We start from the raw sequence: 10,889 nt of genomic DNA, 5'->3' as shown, positions 1-10,889 counted from the left end.
GGGGATGTAGCTCAGTGGTAGAGCGCATGCTTTGCATGTATGAGGCCCCGGGTTCGATCCCCGGCATCTCCAGGTGGTGGTATCCTTTTGCTCATTAGCTTTCGTTTTTTTCATGATAAATTTACAAATTGATCCTGCAACCAACAGCTGCAGAAAACCCAGATGGTGGAGGCAGGAGGTAAAAAAGGTTGTTGCCAGGTTGGCAAGGGCGGGCTTCGCCTCGTTCACTTCTCCCAGCTTGGGACTATCCCGATAAAACTCGAAAGTAAGTAGTCTTTCCCTTCCAGCCCCACCCCCCATCTCCCCCTCTTGGTAGAGAAGAATAAGCAAAAAAAAAAAAAAAAAAAAAAAAAAAAATGGAAGGAAATAGGGAGGATGGTTATACATCAACGACTGAATTGAATTTTTCCGAATTTCTGTAGTTCTTTCAAATTCTGGGTTCAACGCCAAAGCTGACTTAGTTTTCTCCAAACATAGACCTGGAGAAAAACACGGTAATACACAGCGCCCGGCTAGCTCAGTCGGTAGAGCATGAGACTCTTAATCTCAGGGTCGTGGGTTCGAGCCCCACGTTGGGCGCGTGGCAATCTCCTTTTTTTATACTTCACGACGCCCGGAGTTTGTAAAAAATGAAATTCAGGCAGCGCTGATTCCAAAATTCATACCTTTCATTGGGTACACTGGGAAAAACAACTAACACTCTGGAAACTTAAAATCGAAAGTAATTCCATTCACTTTCAGCGTCGAAATGTTCATCGGCCGGTTCCTCTTCTACCTGCTTGTAAAGTCCCTGATCTCGGGCCCTCAGTTTTGTGGTGGCAAAATATATTCGATATCTATCATATTAACAAATATTTTCTTTTTAAAATCAAACCCTGGGCCTTACATGCAGCGTGCAAGAGCTCTACCACTGAGTTACATCTCCAATTTTTTTTTGGTTTTTTGAGCTTATTTTAATCATGTTAACTATACAGTTCCGTAGCATTAACTACATTCACATTGCTGTACTGCTTACACTTTCATTCATTTCTAGGCAAGCGGACCTTTTTATTGATCCATCCATCCATCCATCCATCCATCCATCATTTATTTGGTTTTTGGAGACAGGATTTCTCTGTGTAGCCCTGGCTGTCCTGGAACTTGCTCTGTAGACCAGGCTGGCTTACTAACTCTGAGATCCGCCTGCCAGCGTGTGCACCACACCTGGCCTTGTGGACCTTTCCCATCTGTCCTGTCAAAACTGTTTATCAAACACTAACTCCTCACTACGGTCTTTACTCGGCTCCTGATAACGCTATTCCACTGTCTTTGTGAATACTCTTTTTTCCCCTAGAGCTATCAAATTCAATTATTCGCTCATGCGTGCGTGCGTGCGTGCGTGCGTGCGTGCGTGCGTGCGTGTGTGTGTGTGTGTGTGTGTGTGTGTGTGTGTACGTGCGTGTAGGGAGAGGGCTCTTCCATCTCCCAAGTGCTAAGGGTACAGGAAGGCTCTATAAGCCAAACACACTTATGCCTTTTAACTGTCTTATCCCACGGAACAGAACATCTTCTAGGTTCATTCATGTTGTAGTGTGTATTCAATTTTCCTTCCATTAAGGTAAAATAACATTCCATTACATGTATATACCACAGTTTCTTTATTCATCCATCTACTTTTGGATGTATGAATTCCTCCCACCTTCTGTCTTGGGAGGGATTGGGAAGGATCAACCCGGAAATAGGAGGTTTACCCATTTCTATAAAATTACAATTATATATAAACCCCAACTCAGCAAATCTCAGTTCTGGGAATTAATCACATGGATACATCGATGCAAAGGCATAAAAATAATAATAACTGCAAGCCTAGTAGCTGGAGCATTAGTTGTAAAGGGACTGGTAGCAAAGAAAACATGTATAAGTGATTTGTTGACCTATGATTCCTCTACAACAGAGTATCACACAGTGGCTATATGAACCATCCACTTGGATGTTTGTTGTTGGTTGTTTTTGCTCTTTTGGGGGATCTGCCACCCAGCTCCCAAATGAATCAATCACACATGGAGGCTTATTCTTAATTATAAATTCCTGGCCTTAGCTTGGCTTGTTTTTTGCCAGCTTTTCTTAAATTATCCCATCTATATCTTTTGCCTCTGGGCTTTTACCTTTTTTTACTTCTGTGTGTCTCACTTTAACTCTTAACTCTGTGGCTGGGTGGGTGGCTGGTCCCTAGTGTCTTCCTCCTTCTCTTGCTCCTAGATCTCTGCTCTCCCAGATTTCTCCTTCTAACTATCCTCTCTGCCTGCCAGCCCTGCCTAGCCCTTTTCCTTCCTTGCTCTTGGCCGTTCAGCTTTTTAGTTAGACCATCAGGTGTTTTAGACAGGCAAATAACACAGCTGCACAGAGTTAAACAAATGCAACAGAAACAAAAGTAACACACCTAAAAATAATATTCCCCCAAACGATGTTTTTTATTTAAAAGCTTTACTGGAGGGGCAGAAAAGACAGATAATGCAGTGGTTAAAAACACTTGCTGTGCGCCGGGCGGTGGTGGCGCACGCCTTTAATCCCAGCACTCGGGAGGCAGAGGCAGGCGGATCTCTGTGAGTTCGAGGCCAGCCTGGGCTACCAAGTGAGCTCCAGGAAAGGCGCAAAGCTACACAGAGAAACCCTGTCTCGAAAAAAAAAAAAAAAAAAAAAAAAAAAAAAAAAAAAAAAACACTTGCTGTGCTTACGGAAAACCTGAGTTTGGGCTGACATAGTGGCTGCATGCCGTTAAAAGCAACACTTGGGAGTCAGCTGCAGGTGTGTCTCTGTGAGTTTGAAGCCAGTCTGATCCACACTGTGAGACCCTTTTTTGGGGTGGGGTGGGGGGAGAGAAACAAACCAAACTAAGCCAAACAAACCAGAAGCCTGAGTTTGGCTCTCCGCCCACCACCATCTCTATCTAACTGGAGTTCCCGGGGATTCAATGCCCTCTTTTGGCACACATGTGGTGCACATATGTGTTATGCCCAGATTGCAGGGACCCCCAAAAGACCACCACGGAGACCGGATCCCATATGTAAAAGCAAAGAGCCTTCATTTTCAAGCTCTGAGCTTTGTCTTTCTGTCTGTCTGACACAGCAGTGAGAGCAGAGAACCCTGAGCCCAGGCGGGGCAGAGTTTTTATGATAGCAGAGGTTGGGGTGAGGGGATTTCCAGGGTTCAGGACCCTGATTGGCTGACATTTGTCTAGGGGGATCTGTAAAACAGAAATAGGTGTATGCTAGACTCTGGGACATCTGGCCACCTTATCTAATGGTTGGAATGTTTGGGATGTCAGGTATTTCCCCTTAGATGTAGGCCCTCTCTGGGTGGGGTCAGTTGATGGCTTTTCCTGGGTCTGGGTGTTGCCTGCCAGTAAGCCTGTCGTCACAGAAGCTGTGCCTGGGCCTCTAAGCCTGTCATGGCAGCTGTGTGGTCAAACTGTTTTGCCCCCCCCCACACACACACACAATATATACACGCTGGCAAACACTCATCCACACATAATAAAAACAAAATCTTCAAAAACAGCCTCATTGGGTATGGGAAATTATCACCACATTTAGTATATTGTGGGTATTATCTAACTATTCTAAAAATAATCCCATATTTTCAACCAGCACTGATTTCCCTTTGCTTAACTTGAGATCATTCTCCCAGGGTCTGCAGAGGGTCAAGAGTGTGACTCAACACTCCTCAAGTGCTCATGTCATTATCTCATTGCTGTACCACACCGGTGTAAGGACTCAAGTCTCCAGACACAAGGCCATGTCAATCCCAAGCCATTGTTCTGAGGAATATGAAAAGTAGGCCAGAAAGAAGCCAAAATGTCAACCTGAAACACCTAATTCTAGAGGAATGCCTGGAACAGGAAGAGTGGCCAGGAAGATGACCAAAATAACCCAAGCCTCCATTGTGTGTTAGGCAGGACAAGTTGGATTAAAACCTCTGGTTATTTTGGGAAACCTCCTAGTTTACCACTGTTACTGGAGATAGTATCTGATGGGTGGAGTTTGAAAATAGGAAAAGAGCACCTACTTCCTTTTGTGAAATTTTTGTGATATTCAATTTATTATAGCTGAAGACATTAAAACCCAGTTTGCCTTAAGGCTTTGAATTCTTTTACAAATATTATTGACTTTCTCTAAAGTTATTGTAGCAATTTTTGAAACAATCCCTTTGGCTAGTACTTTCATTAATTACAGCTATCATCACCTGGAGTTATCGTGAACATCTAAGAAATGATGACATTCCCTTACGAATTATGAAGTTGGTATTTCTGAACTTTCACTTATCAGGTGAGAAGATGAGGCCCTGAGAAACTAGGTCCTAGCTGGGAGTGGAGTGATGTGCCTGAACTGCATGTATTATTAGGGATGCTCCGCCGTGCAGTGCATCTTACATTATCAGTGAACCCAGCATGATCACGCAATCCGCGCCTTAAAAAGCCGGGAGATGGGGCCGGGCGGTGGTGGTGCACGCCTTTAACCCCAGCACTCGGGAAGCAGAGGCAGGAGGACCTCTGTGAGTTCGGGGCTAGCCTGGTCTACAAAGCGAGTTTCAGGAAAGGCGCAAAGCTACACCGAGAAACCCTGTCTCAAAAAACCAAAAACAAACAAACAAACAAAAAAGCCGGGAGGCGGACCCCCACCCTCTTCCTTCTGTTTCCTCTCTGCTCTGCTCCTCGCTTCCCTCCCCCACCAGGCCTGGCTCCTCCCTCCCATCCCTTCTTTCTAATAAAACTTTTTATAACTCTGGTAGTCGTAGCCATAGCCCGTGACTTTTCGGCTGGTAACCAGTGCCGTTTACCCATCCACTAGTCTATATGCTTAGAAACAATGCTCCTGGGTCTGTTGTTTCTTTATAATCCCCTAGATAAAGATAGATAAGCATCCATGCATCTTTACAAATTCTGTGCTGATGCTGTGTGCTCACTAGTCTGGGAATCCCTTTGAGGCAGCAGAATCCATGTCTCCCACACACTTTCTATCCAAGCATAAAGCATAAACAACGGGTATAGATGAAATCATGAGAATTCAGATCCTTAGACGTCTAGGTAGGACCTTTCCTCTCCCAGCCCCCTCCACAGGCACCACCAGTGTCTTCTCTCTGCCTTTGAAACCATCCATCTGCTTCTTCAGAGCTTCCAACTCCCTCTCTTTCTTCTCAGGGAGGCCTCTCCCCCTAGATCTTTGGATGATGGCTGACTCTTCCCTTTCCTGACTCAGTTACTTGTCACTTCTTTTGATCTGTCTTTCCCTGAGTACTCTCTAACACTGTTTACTCCCACCCTGTCAGATGGCTATAGTCATATCACTCTCGGACATTATTTCTCCATCTGTTCCACCATTGAAATAGCCTATCAGAAAGTGAACTTCAGAGAGGCGGAGACTCTGTCCTGAAGGGCAGTGTTTCCATGACTGCAATAGAAAGAGAAGAACTAAATAATAAAATACCACAGGTTTATTGCTAGGACCAATAAATCAATGTTTAGCACCTAGAACCATGCTAAATCCCTGGTAAGGGCTCAACACCTGGGATCTGAAGCTATCCATATTAATCTCTAATCTTAAAAGGCTAGAAAGGAATAGATGAGCCAGTCAGAAGGAGATGGCCAATAAATGACTATGGGAGGGTGGCCCATGAGAGTGAGATGGAGGTGGAGGGAGGTGGAGACAAAAGAGTATGAATATTGGTAGAGCAAAATTTGTTGAAGTTGAGTGATTCATGTTCTAGTTTCAATATATATCATCATTTTCCTTCTCCTCCTCCCCTCCTCCTCCTCCCCTTCTTCCTCTTGTTTTCCTTTTTCTTTTTGAGACAGGGTCTTTCTGTATTGTTCTGGAACTCATTATGTAGAGAGATCCTCCTGCCTCTGCCTCTCAAGTGCTGGAATTAAAATGCGGGCAACCACGCCTGCCTCCATTCTAAATTTTTGAATTGAAAAATGTAACAAGCAAAAGAGGAAATGATGATTTTCACGTGTTGATTAAAAACCTATGTAGAAAGCCGGGCGGTGGTGGCGCACGCCTTTAATCCCAGCACTCGGGAGGCAGAGGCAGGCGGATCTCTGTGAGTTCGAGGCCAGCCTGGGCTACCAAGTGAGTTCCAGGAAAGGCGCAAAGCTACACAGAGAAACCCTGTCTCGAAAAACCAAAAAAAAAAAAAAAAAAAAAAAACCTATGTAGAGCCAGGCATTGGTGACACACACCTTTAATCCCAGCACTCGGGAGGCAGATGCCGGCCCATCTCTAAGTTTGAGGCCAGCCTGGTCTACAGAGTGAGTTCCAGGACAGCTAGAACCTTGTCTCAAAAAAACCCAAAAAAGTGGGGGCAAAATTTATGTAGACGATTTTGTAATGAAACAACGTTGAGGTTTATTTGAGAAAACAAGACAAAATAAAAACCCATAGTAAAACAAAGATGATCACACGAGCCTTTGCGTTCAAGACAACAGAATGAAACCTAGTCTTAAACATAGACAGATGGGGGCGCGAGAGATGGCTCAGTGGGTAAGAGCACTGGCTGAGAACCTGAGTTCCGTTCCTATCCCTTACATGAAAGGCTTGGCAGCCATCTTCTGGACTCCTCAGTGTCACTGCATGAGTAGGGTGGGACACTTGCGTACATATAGGCAAACATTCATTCATATCCATAAAATCAAATACATCTTTAAAAACGAGCAAATAACCCCCACCCCATGTGTGTGTGAGTGTGTGTGTAGATGGATAGACAACTGAACCTATAAATGTGTAGCAAGATTTGTTTGTAGTGTTTTCCAGCCCTTGGGGATCACACCCAGAGCCTCTCACCCATGCACAGTTCTGTTTCATCAGCTCCGCAAGTTGTCATTAGATGGAACTTCCCATGTGAATTTGGGTCCTTTAAACTGCTTCTTTTTTTTTTGTTCTAGGTTTTTTGTTTGGTTGGTTGGTTTCTTTCTTCTTTCTTTCTTTCTTTCTTTCTTTCTTTCTTTCTTTCTTTCTTTCTTTCTTTCTTTCTTTCTTTCTTTCTTTCTTTCTTTCCTTCTTTCTTTTTTTTTTTTCTGGAGCTAAATCCCCAACTTCTAAACTGCTTCTTTAGGGTAATTCTGAGTGAAGAAGCTGCAGATCTTCAGCTGCACACACATAGATACGCTTTGTTTGTTTGTTTGTTTGGTTTGGTTTTGGAAACAGGTTTTCTCTGTGTAGCCCTAGCTGTCCTGGGACTTGCTTAATGGATCAGGCTGGCCTGGAACTCAGGAATCCTCCTGTCTCTGCTCTGGAGTGCTGGGATTAAAGGTATGCATCACAATGGCATATTTATTGATTGTTACACAAAGTATTTCCTTATACCAAGCTACCTAATCTAATTTACATGTTCCCATGACTCTTAGTCCTTTATTACGTATCCTTTGCTATACATAATAATACAAGACCAAAGTCATGGGATGGCTGCAAGGACCCTTTCTGAAAAACAGTTCTACCAAGCATGGGAGACTATCACGGTTTTCCACAAGGATTCTTCAAGGTCAAAGTACTTCTAGAAAACAGCTGCTCCTTCTAATATCTGCATTGGACACAGTGACTCTGGCTAAATTCCTACAACACTGGTTTATTCTTTTCTTTTCTTTTTTTTTTTTTAACACTTTAATGAACACAAACAAAAGCTCAACCTCCTTAAACATTCTCCTGCAACAGAGGACAGAGAAAATTCCAGAGAAGCCAGGCAGCAAGAGTACTTTCAAATTGCCAGGGCTAAAAAGACAGAGGGCCAGTGTAAGGGAGTGCCTGCCGATAAGCTGCTACAATTTAAACACCAACAAGAGGCTTTTTGTTTTAAGATAGTCTATTGTCCAGGGAGGCTTTGAATCTGTAGTGACCCTCCTGCCTCTGCCTCCCTCCTGCTGAGATTGTTCTCACACTCCACCACAGCCAGCTACCAAGATCAGCTGTTAGTTGATTAAAAGGACAGGAACGGTATTGTTCTGTTGGAAGCCCGGCCCTGTCTTGGGAATCCTTATTTACTTTTTATCAATAAAGCTGTGTTTGCTCTGCCAAAAAAGAGAGTCTAAGAAGGTTGTAAAGTTCTGACAAGCTGGCGTTGTCTTTCAAAAAATATCTGGTTCAAAATTGCCATCTATCTGTAAGTGCTGTTAGGCACACCAGCAGATTGGTTGGTATTCGCAATGTAGCCATCAGTTTAATTTCTGTCTCTACATCGAAGGACGTTGAAAACTTTCTTATCTTAGCTGGGGCATCAATGGAATCCACTTGGATAAGACTGATAAAGGGAAGCCAGGTGGTGGTGACCACAAACGCCTTTCATCCCAGGGCTTGGGAGGCAGAGGCAGGTTGATCTCAGTGAGTTCGAAGAAATCCTGGGCTACAAAGAGTTCCAGGACAGCCAGGACTGTCACACAGAGAAACCCTGTCTCGAAAAACAAACAGAAAGATTGATAAAGGGGTGAGTCATGGGATTCTGAGATCCCAGAGTTCCAGTACAGGTCAAATAGGTCAGCTGGAGGGGATGGGGGTGGGGTGGGGCTGAAAATACCCGCGCAATCCAGAGCCTGGGGTAGGAGCATGGAGAGACACCTATAATTAAGTCTAATAGCGAAAACTCTACTATGCGAAAACGTGGAGGAAATAAAAGGAAAAATCGTGTAAGCAGAGGAACCCTGAGAAAATTCTCAAAATGAGTGTAGGATCTTTTCACTCTTCACCTCTATGGGTTTTTTAAGTATCTTGGATTTATTGATCTGTAGATTCTGGGACAGAGCTGTCCTAACTACTTAATGAGCACCATGTTGGTGTGGTTTGGGTGAATTAATGCAGGTGGCCTGAGGTGTTGGGCCACCACTGGGCTGACTTGAACCTGTACTGGCTGTGCCTGTAGTCCGGATGTGTGGGATCTCTAAAGAGGATACCGTTGATTACTTCGGTGGATGTTCTGTGTGACTTTCAAGTCTGACAGTACCGCTGAGAGACAAATTGCCTAGTATAGGAGTAAGCATGCTCTGTTGGTGAGTGAAGACGTTGTGGGAGCAGGCTGCGCTGTGGGGTGCATCCAACTGAGTCGCTCCCCTGTCGAGACGTGTGGATAGGGGACCAGCAATCACGCTGGCTGCGCTGTTCCTTTTCCTCGTGGCGGCTGAGCCCTCCTTGTCCCCAACTGTCCGTCTGTCCCCATCTGTAGGTAAGGGTGGCCAAAGAGGTTGAAGCCAGGGTAGTTCCGGAAACTGAGCAGACAGCAGGAGATCCTGGGAAGCTACAGCTGTCCCCTGGCCAGCAATCTCTACTTGCCCGGCACTTCTCATGAATGTGTCGCAGGACTCCTCTTGTCCCTTTCTCTCTCTTTTTAAAAATTAATTAGTTAATTAGTTAATTACACTCATTATATTCATTAATTACACTAATATTAATTACATTTGCAGTATTCATTCAATCATTACATTTATGATATTCATTAATTACATTAATTGTATTGATTTATTACATTCATATTATGTCCTGATACTACTGTCCATTTGTGGGACTTTTCCATCACACAAAACAGAGATTCTGTACTTAGGAAATCATTGCTCTATATTCCTTTCTTCCCCATCTTGAGATAACGTCTAATCTTTCTGTCTCTATAAATTTGTATATTCTATAGTAATACAATTCTATAGTATTTGTCCCTTTGTTTTGAATGTAAAAACATTTCATTTTTACTATTTCCCACAGAGAAAATATCTTACTGTTTAAAATAACCCTTTCTCTATTGAGTGCTTTGCCTTTCTTTTCTCCTTTTGCCCCACGGCTGATTCAGGGCCTCGCGGTAAACCGGGAGGACACTGTGTCCTACTTGTTGGATGGAGAAACTCCTCCGAGGGAGGGGCAGTTCACTGTAGGTCCGGTTGTTTTCACGGCTGCTACCTTTCCTGTGAACATCTTCCGCAGCCTGGGCTTGCAACGCACGTTTTCAAAACATCGCTCCTGTAGTGTGCTCCCTTTGTGGATTCACGGCGTTCCCGACCCGCTGGATCTGCTAGGACTTCTAGTTCTTTGAGGACAACAAAGTCTAAGGACAAAAGACTACCTCTTGCATCCTGAGAATTAGACATGGGGTGTAGTGTTAAAAGTAAACTGAAAATGGATTGGGAAAAGAATATAGAGGAAAGCGGGACACACACACACACACACACACTTGGGAAAAGAATATAGAGGAAAGCGGGACACACACACACACACACACACACACACACACACACACACACAAACACATTCCCACGATAAACAAATGAAGTTGAAGAATTTATTCATTAGCAGAAAGTCCTTAGGCTATAGCAAGTAGGAAATGAAAAGAAACTATTTCCCTTTTGTTTCCGCCCGGTTTCGAACCGGGGACCTTTCGCGTGTTAGGCGAACGTGATAACCACTACACTACGGAAACCTGTGTCTTATGGGGCTTTCCTCCTTCAAGAAGGAGGAATCGTGACGCTCCTTGCTCCCACTTTGCCTCTCCAGATTCCTAGATCCTGTTCACTAATCTGGGCTCCATTGATACAATTCAGAGGGGAGGAGATGGGGAGGAGGACTCAAATGTCAAAAGAGAAATCGTTTTTATGTATGCTTTCAGAAATAATTGTATGAAAAATTATTAAAATAAAATTTTTTAAAAAATTGAAATTTGTGAGTACCAACTTTTAAGCTAATCTTATGCAAAGCTGAAAGTGTTATTAAAATTTAAAACTTCACTGAAGGACTTTTTGGTTTTTCGAGACAGGGTTTCTCTGTGTAGCTTTGCTCCTTTCCTGGGACTCACTTGGTAGCCCAGGCTGGCCTTGAACTCACAGAGATCCGCCTGGCTCTGCCTCCCGAGTGCTGGGATTAAAGGCGTGCGCCACCACAGCCCGGCAA

General features: G+C 44.0%; 3 non-coding genes across 3 annotated transcripts; 2 read left to right on the top strand and 1 right to left on the bottom strand.

Moving 5' to 3' along the window:
* Positions 1 to 72, top strand: Trnaa-ugc (transfer RNA alanine (anticodon UGC)). The gene has a single exon. It is a non-coding gene; the product is annotated as a tRNA-Ala (tRNA).
* Positions 73 to 506: 434 nt separating this feature from the next.
* On the top strand, positions 507 to 579 carry Trnak-cuu (transfer RNA lysine (anticodon CUU)). The gene has a single exon. It is a non-coding gene; the product is annotated as a tRNA-Lys (tRNA).
* A 9,770-nt stretch (positions 580 to 10,349) lies between these two features.
* Trnav-aac (transfer RNA valine (anticodon AAC)) lies at positions 10,350 to 10,422 on the bottom strand. The gene has a single exon. It is a non-coding gene; the product is annotated as a tRNA-Val (tRNA).
* Between the last annotated feature and the right edge of the window lie 467 nt (positions 10,423 to 10,889).

Source organism: Peromyscus maniculatus, chromosome 8 (assembly GCF_049852395.1).
Source record: "Peromyscus maniculatus bairdii isolate BWxNUB_F1_BW_parent chromosome 8, HU_Pman_BW_mat_3.1, whole genome shotgun sequence".
In the NCBI taxonomy this organism is placed as follows: Eukaryota; Metazoa; Chordata; class Mammalia; order Rodentia; family Cricetidae; genus Peromyscus; species Peromyscus maniculatus.
Note: the sequence above shows the minus strand (reverse complement) of the source record. Positions and strands in the feature narration are given on the sequence as shown.